Here is an 18,800-nt window from a genome sequence, read left to right on the forward strand (position 1 = left end):
CATCTTTGTCTCCAGCTTATTTCCAATGTCTTGCATCATCTTCAGCATCAAAAGTCTAAAGTCTTTTTCCTGGAGGCTAAGAATCTCTTCCTCGCTTAGCTGTTTTTCTGGGGTTTTTCCTTTCTCCCTCATCTGAGTTATAGTTCTCTGTCTTTTCATTTTTATAGGTTTTTGGTGTGGTGACCTTTTTATAGATGATAGAGCTGTAGCCTCTCTTACTTCTGGTGTCTGCCCCCCTTGTGGCTGAAGTCGGTATGGGGGGCTTGCTGTAGGCTTCCTGATGGGAGGGGCTGATGCCTGCCCACTGGTAGGTGGAGCCGATTCTAATCCCTCTGGTGGGTGGGGCTTAGTCTCTGGATGGGATTAGAGGCAGCTGTGTGCCTGAGGGGTCTTTAGGTAGCCTGTTTACTGAGGGGTGGGGCTGTGATCTCACCTGGGTTGTTGTTTGCCCTGGGGCTTCTCAGCCTCTGACTGACGGGTGGGGCCAGATTTTCCCAAAATGGCCACCTCCAGAGAAAGGCATGCTGTTGAATATTCCAGAGAGCTTTGCTTTCAATGTCCTTCCCTCACAACAAGCCATGGTTCACCCCTGTTTTCCCAGGATGTCCTCCAAGAACTGCAGTCAGGTTTGACCCAGATTCCCATGGAGACTTTGCTTTGCCTTGGGACCCAGTGCACATGAAAGTCTGTGTGTGCCTTTTAAGAATGGGGTCTCCATTTCACCCAGTCCCGTGGAGCTCCTGCACACAAGCCCCACTGGCCTTCAATGCCGGATGCTCCAGGGCTCTTTCTCCCCATGCCAGATACCCACATGTGAAAGTTTGATGTGGGGCTCAGAACTCTCACTCCTGTAGGTGAATCTCTGTGAACCAGTTAGTTTTCAGTCTGTGGAGCTTCCCACCAGGGAGGTATGGGGTTGATTATATCATGAAATCGCCCCTCCTACCTCTTGATGTGTCCTCCTTTTTTTCTTCTGGAGTAGGATATCTTTTTTAAGGTTGCCAGTCCATTTGGGTGAAGAGTGCTCAGTCTTTAGTTATGAATTTTGTTGTTTTTAGGAGAGAAGTTGAGCTCCAGTCCTTTTATTCTGCCATCTTAATCCTGTGCCTAATTTCTTATACAATAGGATTCTACATACTCTTTTTTTTTTTTTTTGTCTTTTTCCCATTGCTTGGGCCGCTCCTGCGGCATATGGAGGTTCCTGGGCTAGGGGTCGAATCAGAGCTGTAGCTGCCAGCCTACACCAGAGCCACAGCAACACAGGATCCAAGCCGCATCTCCGACCTACACCACAGCTCATGGCAACGCTGGAACCTTGACCCACTGAGCAAGGGCAGGGATCGAACCCGCAACCTCATGGTTCCTAGTCGGATTCGTTAACCACTGCACCACGAGGGGAACTCCAGGATTCTAAGTGTTATAACCTTGGATCTTACCAAGACGTTGCTGATCACCAGAAAATATCTGCATCAAGTAGAGGCCAAGGAACTAAGATTCAATAAAACCAACATGACTTGTGATTACCTCAGAAGTATTGTAGAATTGTACATAATGACCAAGTGGGATTTATCCCAGAGATGCAAGTATTCTTCAGTATCCACAAAGCAATCAGTGTGATACACCACATTAACAAACTGTAGAATAAAAACCACATGGCCCACTCAATAGATGCAGAAAAAACCTTTGACAAAATCCAACACCAATTTCTGATAAAAACCCTTCAGAAAGTGAGCATAATGGGAACCTACCTCAACATAATAAAGGCCATATATGACAAACCCAGAGTTAACATCATTCTCAATGGTGAAAAGCTAAAAGAATTACTGCTGAGATCATGAATAGTCAAGACTGTCCCCTCTTGACACTACTACTCAACATAGTTTTGGAAGTCCTACCCATGGCAATCAGAGAAGTAAAAGAAATAAAAGGAATCCAAACTGGAACAGAAGAAGTAAAACTATCACTATTTGCAGATGACATGATACTATACCTGCAGAATCCTGAAGATTCTACCAGAAAACTGTTAGAGCTCATCAATGTATTTGGCAAAGTCACAGGACAAAATCAATACACAGAATTTGACTTCATTTCTATATACTAACAATGAAAGATCAGAAAGAGAAATTAGGGAAGCAATCCCATTTACCCTCGCATCCAAAAGAATAAAATACTTAGGAATAAACCTACCTAAAGAGACAAAAACCTGTACTCTGAAAACTGTAAGACACTGATGAAAGAAATCAAAAATGACACAAACAGATGGAAAGACATACCATGCTCTTGGATTGGAAGAGTCAATATTATCAAAATGATTATACTACCCAAGACAGCATACAGACTGAATGCAATCCTATTAAATTACAAAGAACATTGTTCACAGAACTCGAACAAAATATTTTAAAGTTTATTTGGAAGCACAAAAGACCCAGAATAGCCAAAGACATCCTCAGAAAGAAAAATGGAGCTGGAGGAATCAGGCTCCCTCACTTCAGACTATACTACAAAGCTACAGTCATAAAAACTGTAAGGTACTGGCACAAAGACAGAAATAGACATCAGTGGAACAGGATAGAAAGCCCAGAATTAAGCCCACACACCTACAGCCAACTAATCTATGACAAAGGAGGCAAGAAATAGACAATGGAGAAAAGACAGCCCCTTCAACAAGTGGTGCTGGGAAAACTGGACAGCCACATGGAAAAGAATGAAAGTAAACACTTCCTAACACCATACACAAAAATAAACTCAAACCGGAGTAAAGACCTAGATATAGGACCAGACACTATAAAACTCTTAGAGGAAAACACAGGCCAAACACTCTCTGACATAAACAAAAGCAACATCTTCTCAGATCCAACTCTTAGAGTAATGACAATGAAAACAAAAATAAACAAATGGGACTTAATTAAACTTAAAAGTCTCTGTGCAGCAAAGGCAACCCTAAACAACACGAAAAGACAACCCACAGAATGGGAGAAAATCTTTGCAAATGACGTGACTGACAAGGGATTAATCTCCAAAATTTATCAACACCTCCTATAGCTCAATATCAAAAAACCAAACAACCCCATCAAAAAATGGGCAGAAAGTCTAAACAGACAGTTCTCCAAAGAAGACATACGGCTGGCCAAAAAACACATGAAAAGATGTTCAACATCACTCATTATTAGAGAAATGCAAATCAAAACCACGATGAGGTACCACTTTACACCAGCCAGAATGGCCATCATCAAAAAGTCAACAAACAATAAGTGCTGGAGAGGGTGAGGAGAAAAAGGAACACTAGTACACTGTGTGGGAATATAAGTTGGTGCACCCACTGTGGAAAACATTATGGAGATGCCTCAGAAAACTAAAAGTAGAACTACCACATGATCCAGCAGTTCCACTCCTGGGCATCTATCCAGAGAAAACCATGACACGAAAAGACACATGTACTCCACTGTTCACTGCAGCACTGTATGCAATAGCCAAGACATGGAAACAACCTAAATGTCCATCAACAGAGGAGTGTATCAAGAAGATGTGGTACATACACAATGGAATATTACTCAGCCATTAAAAGGAAGGAAATAACAGCATTTGCAGCAACATGGATGGACCTAGAAATTATTATGCTAAGAAAACTCATGGTTTCCAATTGAGACAGTTTGGGGTATTGGGGGATGCAGTGAGGATTTGGGATGGAAATGCTATAAAATTTGGTTGTGATGACTGTTGTACAACTATAAATGTAATAAAATTGAGTAATTTTAAAAATGTATGCCATTGAGAATTCATAAAAAAATAAGCATTGTAGAAATTCCTGGGAGTCATCAATTCTACAACTTTGCAGTTATACCTAACTTGAAGTAACATAAATACACATGAAATATAATAAACATCATCACATGTGCCCAAAAGGGTTAAATGATCTTATGCAAAGACACATTTTTAACCTTTTTTTTTTTGTTGAAATATAGTGAATTTACAAGGTCATCTTAGTTTCAAGTGTGTAGTAAAGTATTTCAGATATATATATATGTGTGTGTATATATATATATATATATATATATACACACACAGACATTCAACATATATATTTTCTTTTTCAGATTTTTTTCCATTGTAAGTTATTACAAGGTATTTAGTTCCTTGTGCTATACAGTAGGTTCTTGTTCATTTTATATATAGTTGTATGCATATGTTAATCCCAAACTCCTAATTTACCTTCCCTCCCCACCACCCACTATTACCTTTGGTAACTTTGTTTTCAATGACTGAAAACCACATTTTTTTCATGTATATGGAATATATTAGACATATATTTTAATGGTTGGTAAAGTCTGTAAAACAACATTATTAGACATATATCAAATTATTTTTATCTTATAAAAACAAGAACTCCTATGATATGAAGTATAAGCTAATTGATGTTTATTTATTAAATTATTCATACTCAGGAGTTCTTTGGACTGACTATTTAAATTGTATTTCTTAAAATAAAAATATTTGTTTATAGCAAACCTCATTCTTTGCTGGTAGAAATACAAAACTGATACAACTTTGTAAGACAGTTTGGCAATCTCTTACAAGGTTAAACATAGTCTTATCATACAGCCAGCAATCATGCTCCTAGGTATTTACCCAAATGAGTTAAATTTTATATCCACAAGAAAACCTGCCCACAAATGTTTATAGCAGTTTCATTCAAAATTGCCAAAGATTAGAAACAAGTATATTTCAATAGGATAATGGGTAAACAGTAAAACAATTGTGTGACAGAATATTATTCTGTGATAAAAAATAAACTATCGAGCCACAAAAAGACATGGAGAAACTTTAAATGCACGTTGTCAAGAGAAAACAGCCAACTTGAAAAAGCTACACACTGTATGATTCTAACCATATGTCATTCTGAAAAAGGCAAAACTATAGACGAAAAAAAAAAAAATCACTAGTTTCCCAAGTTCAGGAGGAGGGAAACAGGGATGAATAGGTGGAGCCCAGGGCATTTTAGGGTTGTTGAAATTATCCTGTATGATACGACAATAGTGGACACATAACATTATGCATAGTAAAAACTATGCTACATAAAGGGTGAACCCTAATGCAAATATGGACTTTAGTTAATGTACCAATAATGGTTCAATAGTTCTAACAAAGGCACCACACTAATACAAGGTGTTAATCATAGGGGAAATTGTGAGAAGAGAGCAAGAAGTATACAGGCATTCCTTGTTTTTTCTGAACATTTTTTCTGAAAACCTAAAACTGCTCTTAAAAAATTGACTAAAATTCAAAATAAAACATATATTTAGAGGCCATTTTTGGGCAGTATGTCATGGATAACTGAGTTCTAAAACTAGAAGCATATTCCTATACATTTCTGAATTCAGAGGGAAACTGGAGATTCTCTAATTTAACCATGTTTATTCATTTTAGAACCTTGAGTTCAGAAAGTTCAATGACTGTTGCCATGGCCACAAACATGCAAATAGGAGAACCTGGATTTGGACTCAGTTCACTTGACTTATGACATTTTTCATTATACCAACTGACAGTAGAGTGGAAGGGTCAAGGATGCAGACCAAAGTACGAGGTCTTTTGAACAGCAGTGAAAATGTAAGGGCACATTTCCTATGCGCTTTTCATTTTCTAATAATGCTCTATATTTTGAAAGCACTCACATCCACATATGCGGGCATACAAATGCACACACAAACACACTGGTATACACCAAACCCTCTGTCAGGGACTTTTGATGTGTTCCATATAAAGAAATAAATTCAGAGCAGGGTAGAACCTGCTTATTTTATGGATTCATGGAAAAATTTTTTTGAGTTGTTGGATGGCATTTTGCATATTAGGAGATGAGAGGAAGAGGAGAAGTTACTGAAAAATTCCTAACTTGTCTAAATCCCTTCTTTTTTAAAATCCAGCAGCTGTGTAGATTTTTATAATTTGGCAAATCCTGTATCTGGACATGACAAATTTCAGCTGGAAAAATATGTTGTGAAAAATCTTTCAGATGTCATATCACAACTGGGGCCTCTGCTAAATCCAAAAGTGCAGCTGGACCATATTATTACATAGTTATTTTATTTGCATTCCTTACCCCTAAGGAGTAAGTTGATTTCCATCTGGTATATTATATCATTCCAATTCTATGATGAGGGTAAGCATTTTTTAAAGTTATACTAACAGCATAACTACATTAAACATTATCAATCAAATTATTTCAAATAGCATTATTCTTTATTAACTTAGCAAGGAACTGCAAAACCAACTATATCTCAAAAAATAATATTTGAATGTGATCATATTTAAATAACTTTGTACAGTTAAAGTTGGGAATTAAAAATAAAATTAAATATATCTTATTCTGTAGGCTTTTAAAATATCTTTAAAAGTGTCTATTATCTGTTTAGCATTATATGACTTCTTCAAAGTCTCAAAGCTAGTCATTATATAACTCTTGACCAAAGCCCCAGGCTTTCCCTGAGTTAGAGGTTAGCAGAGTTCACAGTACCAGAAAAGGAAAGAGAGACAATGAGAGTCAGAGACACAGAAAAAGAGAAAAGAAAAAGAATAAGTTTCTCAAATCAGTCATAATTTACATAAAGACTCTCATATCTGTTGTGTGATTTCTACTGTAGAGCAGGGCAAATATTCATATCCTAATGTCACAGATGAAAGCATGGCCACCCAGTGAGGTAATGAGAGCTCTCTGAGAGAGTGGAGTCAGAAATTTACCTCCATCTTCTGCTTGAAGTTAGGTCTAGCTCCTTTAAAGCAATCGAAATAAAAGACATCATGAAAACGTATTTTTTATTAATCACACACCATGCCAGTATCTTATTCCCCTGAAATACTGTTGTGGATGAAACAGTTTAAAAGTACCCACCATTTCACATGAAAGCAAGTTCCTAAATTAAATATACTGATATAAAGGTAACTCTTGACAAGTATCTTATATTTAATACATTACCCTATTCTATTCAGAGAGAGATTAAATAGGACTTGTATTCAAAATTGAGTCTTTGGGAGAGAATAATATGGAGATGATCCAGCCACTCATCTCAGAGGTATTTGTATTGGAAATGACTCAAGAGAATCAACCAAATATGCCCTCACTTTGTCTTTACATCAAAGCACCTTTGATAATGGTTTTCCACTATGAGGCCAAACTGAGAAGGCTTCCAGCACAGGGAAGTTCTTTGGACTTGTGACCTCAAGACCCTGGATTTGAAAGAAGAATTCCACATGGTTGAGAGAGAGTAACTGGCGTCCAGAGCAGTGGGCTCCAAGGAGGCCACGCCTGTCTCCTGGTTGGGACAGAGCAAGGGCTTGCTCAGCAAGCAGCGCAGGTTGTCCCAATTCATGCAGAAGGAGATAAGGAACCTCAGGAGGGAACTGTTAGATTTAAGGCCATGCTGGCTTTTCTCTGTGTATCATCCCTGCCCTGTCCTCTGCCCCAGAGGGCTGACCTCAGTGAGCCTCATTATGGTGTTTCTTTAATCTCCAGCTTCCATGAGGTCTGACAAAGGAAAGTAAATGCAAGGCAGGGAGAGAATTGATTTGCCTCACCTCCCTCCCCACCAGCTGTGATTGTGTGGGTAGCTGTGTACCTCTGATTCTGCTTATTCAGTGACCCCCAACCTCCCAAGGCTACAGATTTCCCTGGATTCTGATAACGCCAGCCCCTTCCCTTTTCCCTCCAGCAATGGTCAATGTTTGCAACTATTGCTTGCTCCTGGATAATCAACCATTCTCTCTGCCTTCTTTATCACCTGAACACACCCCCTGTATAGCCCCTTAATTAAAGTGTTTTCAGTTCAATATTTTGTGTTGATTCTGCTCAAATCATAATATAAAGTAATCATAATAGCTACAAGTATTACTAAATGTCAAACAGTATATTTAGAAGTGAAAGTGGCTTATAAAATCTATCAGTAAACGTCTGAGGCTGATATATATTCTTTACAGATAAATGTTAGAAAAGTTGAGTGATTTCCCCAAGGCAATACATCTTAAATGGATGAACTATGACTCAAGCTCTGATTTTCTGACTCCAGAGTTTAGTGTTTTATTTATTATGTGATCCTACATTGGAAATCATCACACCCTCAAGCAGATATCAAAAGAGTCTATGTATAAAAGGGCTTAGAAAAATTCATAGTTGGGAAAATCAAATGAAGTCTGGCTTTCCAAATTACATTTCCAAAAGGGTAAAATTTCCGCATTCTATTTGACTATTACAGCATAAGATGATACAGCAGGTATTCATACTTCCTAAACCAACAGTGTATATTTTCACATGTGGAAATTCTGGTTTTGACATTAGCTACGTGGTAGTGCAGCGCCTATATAAATCTGCCCAACAACAAAAGTGAATGATACAACATCTGTCACTGTTTTTCCTCAAGAACACCAATAGCTGTGCAGCCTAATCCCACAGAGACAGGCTGATCTCATCCTTCATTTGATGTCCTGAGAAATATCTACTGATCTATAAAACTTATCACCAGCTGCAACAGAGAAAATCTGTCATTAGTTGCTTAGCAAGTGTTAGTAGTTAGCTTCTCCAGGGAAGCCTAGTAATACTGGAGAATATCCTGTCCACATTTTTTTTAAATCAAGTACAATTTTGTTTTAACCTTACCTATTTATTATTGTAAGAGGCGTGATACTCAGACAGTGTCTGTTAGAGTATGTTACATATGCCAAAGTATGTTACTGTCAGAAGACATAGGGATGAAGTAATGCTGGGGTCACAAAAGTAAAAACTATGGCTACACAGCTGAATTGGTATTATTTATTGTAAGTTCCAGGCAGTTCATCTTTGGTCATGTTATCCTCTATTAGCTTTGACAGTTACAGGGACACAGTTGGATTCCATTTCTCTAAATTGTTCATTTAAAAACATGAATGCTGTGCTTAAAACTAAATTCAGGAGTTCCCGTCGTGGCACAGTGGTTAACGAATCTGACTAGGAATCATGAGGTTGCGGGTTCGATCCCCGCCTTCACTCAGTGGGTTAAGGATCTGGCGTTGCCGTGAGCTGTGGTGTGGGTTGCAGACGCAGCTCAGATCCCATGTTGCTGTGGCTCTGGCGTAGGCTGGTGGCTACAGCTCCAATTAGACCCCTAGCCTGGGAACCTCCATATGCCATGGGAGTGGCCCAAGAAATGGCAAAAAGATAAAAAAAAAAAAATTCAGTCTTACTCATTTTTCCTTATGTTTTTCTCTAAGAATTAAAAGTTACCTGAATGTATGAAGGAAAGGACCAATTAATGAATGAACAAACCAACCATTAGATTGAAAATCATTTGCCCCACATGTTGAGAGCAGATTAATATAAATATTACCTCATGCATTATTTAAAAGTTTCTAGTTTACTTAATTATCCCTGTACACATCAAGCAGTGGGAGACAGTGCAGAGTTACTGAACATCTTTTATGTGTGAGCTATGGCTAATGAAATTATTTAAACTTTAAAATAATTGTAGCATGTAAACAAAGATGAGTAATGATTGAGAATAAGGCCTTAGATATTAGATCTGTGTTTGAGTCCCAGCTGGTGATATGAATAGATCCAAATTTCTGCCTAGAAGAGATATTGAATTTTTAGGTTATCACAGATAAAATTCATTTTGTGCATAGGATATTGAGTGATAGGATGGATATGTCAACTTTATTGCCAATAAAACCTATATTGGAATATGTGACTTAGGCTAATGGCCAAATAGATGTGGGAATATTCTCTGTTCTTTATACCTACCCTCGACCCCACTTCAGACATTAGAATAGCCCACTGAAGGAAAACTTGAGGTCTCCTGAGGGGAAAATCACTTAGCAATAACTGCTACCACTCACAGTTCTGGAATGAAAATGGAAAAAAGGAGAATGAGTAGAGAAGCACTCCCCTGCGCCTATGAACTGAAAGTCAGGCACAGCATGTAACACTTAAAAAAATGATAGTTATCATTGCCACAAAGCACTGATACATTGCTACAAGGTTCTGATTTTTCTCTTCTAGTCTGGAATCTCCAGAAATGAATGCGGCCCTACTGACATCTTCATTTTAGACCAGCAAGACCAGTTCAGATTTCTGACCTCCAGAAGTGTAAGACAATGAATGTGTGTTGTTTCAAGCCACTCAATTTGGGGTAGATTGTTACAGCAGCAAAAGGGCACTAACACAATCTGAAAAAGCAAATCCTTCCCCACACCACTTTTTCCCCAGTCCTGATTGGACAAGGATTGAATTAAAGCCTGAGATCTAAGGGCTGGGTTAGAGGTGAGGTGGCATGAATTCCAGATGTTGTGTAGAAATGGCAAGAAAGATATTTTGGTGTAAATGGGTTATTTGCCACTAATAAATATCCTTTGAAAAATTCTATATAGGAGGTTTTGGTAAAAAGAGTATCAAAGAGTCAACACTTTTACCTCAATGACGTGTCCTTTTTTGGAGACACTGAATAAGATAGCAAAGATAGACCATTTTTTTCTATAACTTTTTTTTCATGATCACATTGTGCTCGACAGGCAATTTTAAACCACACTGTCATTCTGTGGCTCTGTCAGTAAAAACTGGTTACCAAAATACAGATTACTCCAAAGTAAAAGAACTCCAAAACAATGTATCATGTCCATTTAACTCTACCTTTTAATCTAGCACTAAACCAAAACATTTTGAGAAAAATCCAACAGTAAGATGAAATTGTTCTATTTTAGAAACTAGTAAAAATGGCTATTAATAGTTTAGGTTAATTATGGTTTTTAGATATAAGTTGCCCTTTTGAAGTAGAGTTGCCTTATGAGCATTCCACTGAGTTGAAATTGGACATGTTATTTGGGTTCTACCTGGAAAGGAACCAATGCCAACCAGAGGTCATGAAATGCCATGGGCTTGAGGTGTGCTAGCATTAGGAAATTGTAAATTATAATAATCAACCTTGGTCTTGTTGTAGCAATTTATAGTAATGCTTCAGAACTTAACAACAGTTTATCTGTGCATCATTTTTTTCATTGTTTCTTATGAACCAGTTTGTGGAAGATGTTTGGCTATGCATGATCCAGAATTCTGGATCCTCAGATCATATTTTGTTTTGCTCACTTACCCTTTCCTGACCACTACTGCCTCCCCATAGTGTCTGGAGGCTCAAATTTGGAAAGAATTTCTAAGGGCTTCTGCCCCCTAAGACCACCACTTCTGCTCTCAAACAAAACATGGAGTTCTGGGATGGCAATTTAAGGATTTGAGTTTTCTTTCTCTACGAATGTGTCTAGAAGAAGCAACTTATAAAACACATCTGGAAAACACTCATCTATGAAATGGAAATTCCCTGAAGTGAGTACATATGATCAGTGATAATATTTTCTTATGTATTCATTTACAGACTAACTTGCAAAATCTTGAGTGATCATCCAGGAAAAATACACACATTGTAAATAAAGGTGGTATTAATAAATGGGAGATGTTGTTTTCACAAATTTACAGCTATTTCTGGAGAACCATAATTTGAATATGGGTGGTCCCCTAACTCCAGGAACGAACGCGACTCCAGATCGGGCACCCAGGTATTTTTAGGTCTTGTAATATGAATTTTACGTTTTAAAATCCTAAATTTACAAATTTCCTTCTATACAAATTAAATCCCTCTCTGTCCATACACAGAGGTAAAGTGTACTTTTCTTAAACTAATCAACAGTTCTACCGGCAAGTAACCCTTTATATCTTTTAATGCCTTGTATCAGAGAACATCATTCTCCCCAATACCATTCTGAAATCTTTTATAATAACTAACTCAGATAAATGAAGAATGCCAAGAGTTATTTATCTCAGAATGAGGTTTTCTTTCATTTTAATAATGAAATACTATCCCCAATTTTTTCAAGACATACCTGAAAACCCCAGGTCTTTTTTTTTTCAATAGAGTGATAAGTTGCCTTTATGGAATTAGAAAAGTATTGCTTTTAATACTAACATAAGGCTTTATGAGGGATGAATTGATAGGAATCAAATGCTGTGTTTTTTTAAGGCAGCTGGATTGGGAGAAGGACTACCCTTTAGACAAATATTAACTGATTAAAGGCTGGATTTAAGTCCTCACTTATACCCATTAGTTTGTACTCTAAACCAGTACTTAAACTACCCAAAGGCACCCAGAAGCCTTATAAAAAGTATTCCCTCAATAGCTAATCTCTTTACTTTGACTTCTGAAAGGATTTTTTGAAGTATCTTCCTTGTTCTCTTGCAAAAAGGAATTATTATAGACCAGTCAGTCTATATCCCATTGAAAGGATGAATAAATATCAAGTGATTTTGAGAATGAGAAACTACAAAAACCACAGTAATTACTTAGAGATAAGTGATAGTAGTCTAAGTGAAATTTAGGGTTCCTTAAGGGCTATGGAATAACACAAATCATCAGATATACCTTTGGACCACAGTATCATTTCTAAAGAAACTTTCCCTCTAGGGAGTCATTATTTCATTATATGATCATAACAAATGAGGGAGGGAGTTGTTGTTTTCTCATTTTTTCAGATCCACACTCTAAAGTACAATGTACGCACATTTGTAATACATGTACCATGTTGAAGATATAATGACTGTAATATAAAGCAGTAGTCAAAGGTAAAGCTCAAACAGGGCAAACAACTGGATTTTGGGATGTGTGTTCCTACCATTGTGTTTGTTTAGACTTGAGAGTATTCCAAAAGAAATTCAGAAAAATTGGTAAATTTAAATTGGTAAACTGTATATAAAAATTCAGATTTCACCCATGATATTCTAAAATGGCATTGGACTGTTGGAAGTGAGTACTAGTGACCCTTTCAGAAAAGTTGCGTGCCCTTTCAGTGGGACACAAACAATCTCTACCACTAAATCAACATAGACAAATGCACTTAAGTCAGTAAGCTTTAAGCAATTCCCTCTTCTCACCCATATAGAAGTTAGCATTTGCTTTAATCTCTCTCCTAATGTACAGATATTTATTGAGTGTCTACTATGTGCATTGTTTTGAGGATGGGGTAAAACAATGTACAAGATAGGCAAATTTCCATCCCTCATGGAACTTTCATTCTAGTGGATGGGGGTTTTGATGGTGCTTGATGGACTCTATTATATTCCATTGCAAAAAGTCATATGCAATTGTCTTAAAGCATACTTATTAATTTTAATATTATGGGGTTTGGGTATCTATTAATTATAATATTCCAGGTGTTGTGGCAAGCACATGGCACATCTTATCTAAAAATGAAAGGACCACAACAGCTCTTTGAGGTTGGGATGATGATGATCTTTATGTTAAACATGATTTTACAAATAAAATCTCAGAACGGCAAACTCACCCATAATTTAAAAACCATGAAACAGTGAAGCTATGATTAATATACAAGTCTGACTAATACAAAGACCATCGTTCTTGTAGTAACTTATCATATAAGTTGTTAAAAGCAAGTGGCTCCAGTTTCAACATTTTTCCTGGAGACCATCTTGCCCAAACCTATAAGTTAACTAGGTCTATTTACTATCACTTCAGTTACAGCAGCACATTTTTACTATGAGTTTTTCCAGCTGCCTGTATTATTTTCCTTTCCATTTTTGAGTCTCTTTTTAAACTAATTTTCTTGCCTTCCACTAAGCTCCAAATATTAGAGGGTTTTTGTTTGTCTGTTTACAGCAGTAGCTTAATTCTTGGAACTGCCTCTCCCAATGAAGAGTTTTCCTATGGAATATTTGCTGAAACAGAAGAAATTCCCTCCCATTAGTCATGAAAAACCAATGGACATATATTTGTGTTGATAAGAACAGAGTGGGGAAACAGATATGAGATCATATCAAGTAATCTAAGTGATTAAGGACCATTACCCTCATTGATAATGTCCATATCACATAAAATATGTAGCTGTCAACAGATTCTGCTTTACTGGCATGAATGTGAGAGTAATGATGACTTAAATAAATTAATCTCTAAAACAGTAAAGTTAATTAAGTGTCTGGCAGAGCTATTTTATGGCTACTGCAATTTTTTTGTTCATAAATAGAAATTATCCTAAAACAAGTGAATTACTTCCTGCAAGCTAATGTTCTTTTTTAAGAATAAAAAATAACTTTTCAATTCAAATCTGCATCCATAGATCAAGGAACTCTGCATGTTAATGAAAGCAGCTGAGTTAATATTTACTGTTGTGTTCAGGGTATAATTTATTAGTAAGTGAAAACATGCAGGATTGCATCCCTCCAAATACATAAATTTTGTGTTCCTATGATTCATAGCCCGGAAGTCCACACAAACATTATGGAGAAATGAATTTCTTTTAGAGAACAATCAGGTTTGGTCAATAATTACTTACAAAATAAAGCAATGAGGAGAAAAAAGAAAATTGGTAATAAATTTGGAAATCTTGCATTAACAGTTTAAATAACATGTATTATGCTCAAAACAGAATTATAAATCAGTTTTTGTGTTCACTCACTGAAAAATCATAAAAGTTTCATACTATGAATTTTACATATACATGAATAAATATATCCCTTCTATGTTTTCACATATAAAAATCAAAGCTTATCATGGGGACAAAGTATATAGTTGGACCACAAGGGTCTAGATTCAATATTCACAGCTTTCCAAATTTTGACTTTTGATTCCATCTCCAGATAGAGTGATAGATGTGCACTGCCATAGAAATCTACTGATGGAATTTAAAGGAAACCATGATCATGTCTTTAAAAACACAACGGATTTTAAATCCTATTTTCATACATTTTAATTTATGAAATGTTATCCCACAAGATGAAATGGATATTGGTTTCTATCAAAGTCTTAGAGACTCTGATAATATGGCTTTTATTTAGTAGATGATAATTTTTTCAGAATAGCTATTTATAAAATCATATAGTCCATTTTCTTAACTCGGTTAGGATCATAATCCTAAACATCTACATATTTATTCATTCATTCAACAAATATTTACTTAGCATATATATAGTACCCACAGTGCTAGGTACTAAAAATGATGATGCAATATCATCATTATCAAGAACTATACTAAATGCACTGTCTTATAAGGGCAGAGAAACATAAACAAGCACAATTAAATGCTAATTTGAGAAAAGTCTGTTCTAAGTACATGATAATGTGAATGACAGTGAACTAATAACCACTTCTAAGGATCAGAAAAATGGCAAAGATCAAGGTAGACTTTCTAAAGAAGTTATATTTTAAATATGTATTGAAACTTAAGCGTATTCCACTAATAGATGGAAGGGAAAACAAAGCATAAGCAATTAGCCGAAGGTATGAAACACTGAGTTGTGTCTGGAGTTCTCCAGGTTGTTCAGTGTGACTGCTATTCACATGGGGCATGGGGGAACATGTTAAGATATGAGGCTGGAGACCTCAGCAACAACCTGACATTCATCTCATATTCAAGGTGGTGTGGTTTGTTTCTGTATTGTCCAATGAGATAACCACTAGCCACATATGGCCATTTAATTAATTAAATATAATTAAAAATTAAATTTCTGGAGTTCCTGTCGTGGTTCAGTGGTTAACGAATCCAAGTAGGAACAATGAGGTTGCGGGTTCGATCCCTGGCCTTGCTCAGTGGGTTAAGGGTCCGGCCTTGCCCTGAACTGTGGTGTAGGTTGCAGACTTGGCTCGGATCCCATGTTGCTGTGGCTCTGGTGTAGGCTGGTGGCTACAGCTCCGATTAGACCCCTAGCCTGGGAACTTCCATATGCCGTGGGGAGCAGCCCTGGAAAAGGCAAAAAATAAATAAATTAATTAAATTTCAAAGTCACTTAGTCACATATCAAGTGCCAAACAGACACCATGTCTAGTGGCTACTATTTGGGAGAGTTCAGATATAAGTCTCTCTGTCATTACAGAAAGTTCTCTTGGATAGCCTGTATCATTTAGGATAGGAATCCCAGTTTCATTGTCTACAGTGTTCAGACATATACTGAAAAATAAATGATGCTGGCCTAATATTTATACATACACATACATATACATATATATGTGTATATAAAAAGTGAGAGAACCATTTTCAATTATGCAAAGAAATACATGATCCAACATTGCTAGATGTTCCAATCACAAGTTGAATAAAATAATTGAACTGAAGGTCATATCCAAAATTTAGCCTCTTATTTAGATTTTGATCTCTATTAGGTTTTGAAGAATTTTAAGCAATAAATATCATAATCAGATTCTTGAATTACACATATCACTTTGGTAGCTTATTGGATTATGGATTAGAGGAAGGTAATATTGAAGGCAAATTATATCAAGAGTTTATTGGAGCCATAGTAAGAGAAAAACCTTAATCAAGGGGGCACCCGGTGGAGATAAAGAAGAAATGGTGAACAGCATCACACGAAGAATTTTTAGACTGTTGATTAGTTGGGGAGAGGGTCTTGTCATTTCGTGAGACAGAAAATATGGGGAACACTTAAGTTGGTGAATAATGATAAACTCAGTTTTCAACATGCTGAGATTGAGGTGGCTATAGGACATCTCAGAAGGAATATTCAGTAGAAAGAGGAATAAAAATTATAGAGCATAGGTCAAATGTCTAACTCTAGTGTAGTGTTAGCCAAACCAGGATGCATGGCTGAAATCCAGACACTTCCTACTTTCGTAAAGTCATGCCTATTCATTTACAAATGTCTGTGGCTGCTTTTGCTCTACAATGCCAGAGCTGAATAGTTACAACAGGGATTTATGACCTACAAACCAAAAATATTTAATACTTGGACTTTTACCTAGAAAAAGCTTCCTGACTTCTACTCTAGAGCAGAACTCTATACTAAACACTCGTACCTCAACCTGATATGTGAGTAAATTCATTCATTTGATCAGTTAGAAGCTATTTATTAAGAATCATCCTGGGAGTTCCCGTCGTGGCGCAGTGGTTAACGAATCCGACTAGGAACCATGAGGTTTCGGGTTCGGTCCCCGCCCTTGCTCAGTGGGTTAACGATCCAGCGTTGCCGTGAGCTGTGGTGTAGGTTGCAGACGCGGCTCGGATCCCACGTTGCTGTGGCTCTGGCGTAGGCCGGGGGTTACAGCTCCGATTGGACCCCTAGCCTGGGAACCTCCATATGCCGCCGGAGCGGCCCAAAGAAATAGCAAAAAGACGAAAAAAAAAAAAAAAAAGAATCATCCTATATGATACTATACCTAGAGAATCCTAGATGCTACCAGAAAACAGTCAGAGCTCATCAATGAATTTGGCAAAGTCACAGGACAAAATTAATACACAGAAATTAATGGCATTTCTGTACACTAACAATGAAAGATCAGAAAGAGAAATTAGGGAAGCAATCCCATTTACCCTCACATCCAAAAGAATAAAATACTTAGGAATAAACCTACCTAAAGAGACAAAAACCTGTACTCTGAAAACTATAAGAGGCTGATGAAAGAAATCAAAAAATGACACAAATAGATGGAAAGACATACTATGCTCTTGGATTGGAAGAGTCAATATTATCAAAATGACTATACTACCCAAGGCAATCTATGGATTCAATGCAATCCCTACCAAATCACCAAGGACATTGTTCACAGAACTCGAACAAAATATTTTAAAGTTTATTTGGAAGCACAAAAGACCCAGAATAGCCAAAGACATCCTAAGAAAGAAAAATGGAGCTGGAGGAATCAGGCTCCCTCACTTCAGACTATACTACAAAGCTACAGTCATCAAAACTGTAAGGTAATGGCACAAAGACAGAAATAGACATCAGTGGAACAGGATAGAAAGCCCAGAATTAAGCCCACACACCTATAGCCAACTAATCTATGACAAAGGAGGCAAGAAATAGACAATGGAGAAAAGACAGCCCCTTCAATAAGTGGTGCTGGGAAAACTGGACAGCCACATGGAAAAGAATGAAAGTAAACACTTCCTAACAAACACCATACACAAAGATAAACTCAACAGCTCATGGCAACACCAGATCCTCAACCCACTGAGCAAGGCCAGGGATCGAACCTGCAACCCCATGGTTCCCAGTTGGATTCGTTAACCACTGAGCCATGACAGGAACTCCACACATACAGAATAGATTTAACACAAAGAAAATAAGATTAGTGTTACCTTTAGACTGCTGTTGTTGGGAATCTCTGTGACACTTGGGAAAACGGTTTGAAAGCCCTCACAGACATGATTCAATCCCAACAAACCAAAGGGACCTCAGGTAGGAAGCCCTCAAATATCTATATGCCTGTTATCTGTTATGGGTCAATCATCATTAACATTAAATTAAATATAGAAATTAGAATTTTGCTTTAAGAGCATTGGGTTAGATATTATTAAATATTTTCCAAAAAGTATAATCTCTCTCATTGATAGTAGGTGGTGCAATTTTAGGGGGATCACTGATAAATATTTTTCCTATATTATTATTATTGTTTATTTGAACATGTAACAGAAAATATACTACTATCTAGAGATGTGCCTTATTAGATTTTATTTTTATTTAGATAATAGTCATTCAGTAAATAATTACTCATCAAGTAAAATGAATAATCATTAAGTAATCAGAGAAGATGATAAAAAGTTATGATGTTGGTAATCAACTTACTGAATTTTGAAGATCACTGAGTTATGGGGGAAAGTGACAGTTGTGATGGAAAGGATGTGGTGTGAAAAAAACTTGGGATATGGAAATGGAATTAGAGACACATTAGGATGTTCAAACAGAGGAGGTTTTGCAATGCTGTGTGTAGACACCTGGGGATCATATGTGGGGCTTTGGAGAGCAGACTGGGATGGTGAAGGCTGAACTCTGG

The 18,800-nt window shown here is 36.9% G+C and overlaps 1 long non-coding RNA gene across 1 annotated transcript in view; it reads left to right on the forward strand.

The window, feature by feature from the left end:
- Positions 1-11,326, forward strand: part of LOC125131554 (uncharacterized) — a 38,043-nt gene extending 26,717 nt beyond the window's left edge. The window contains exons 2-3 of the long non-coding RNA XR_007135969.1: positions 10,022-10,108; positions 11,136-11,326. This is a non-coding gene — a long non-coding RNA (uncharacterized LOC125131554). The remainder of the gene's footprint in view (positions 1-10,021; positions 10,109-11,135) is intronic.
- Positions 11,327-18,800: the final 7,474 nt, after the last annotated feature.

The sequence above is a fragment of the Phacochoerus africanus genome, chromosome 7 (assembly GCF_016906955.1).
Source record: "Phacochoerus africanus isolate WHEZ1 chromosome 7, ROS_Pafr_v1, whole genome shotgun sequence".
Classification (NCBI taxonomy): domain Eukaryota; kingdom Metazoa; phylum Chordata; class Mammalia; order Artiodactyla; family Suidae; genus Phacochoerus; species Phacochoerus africanus.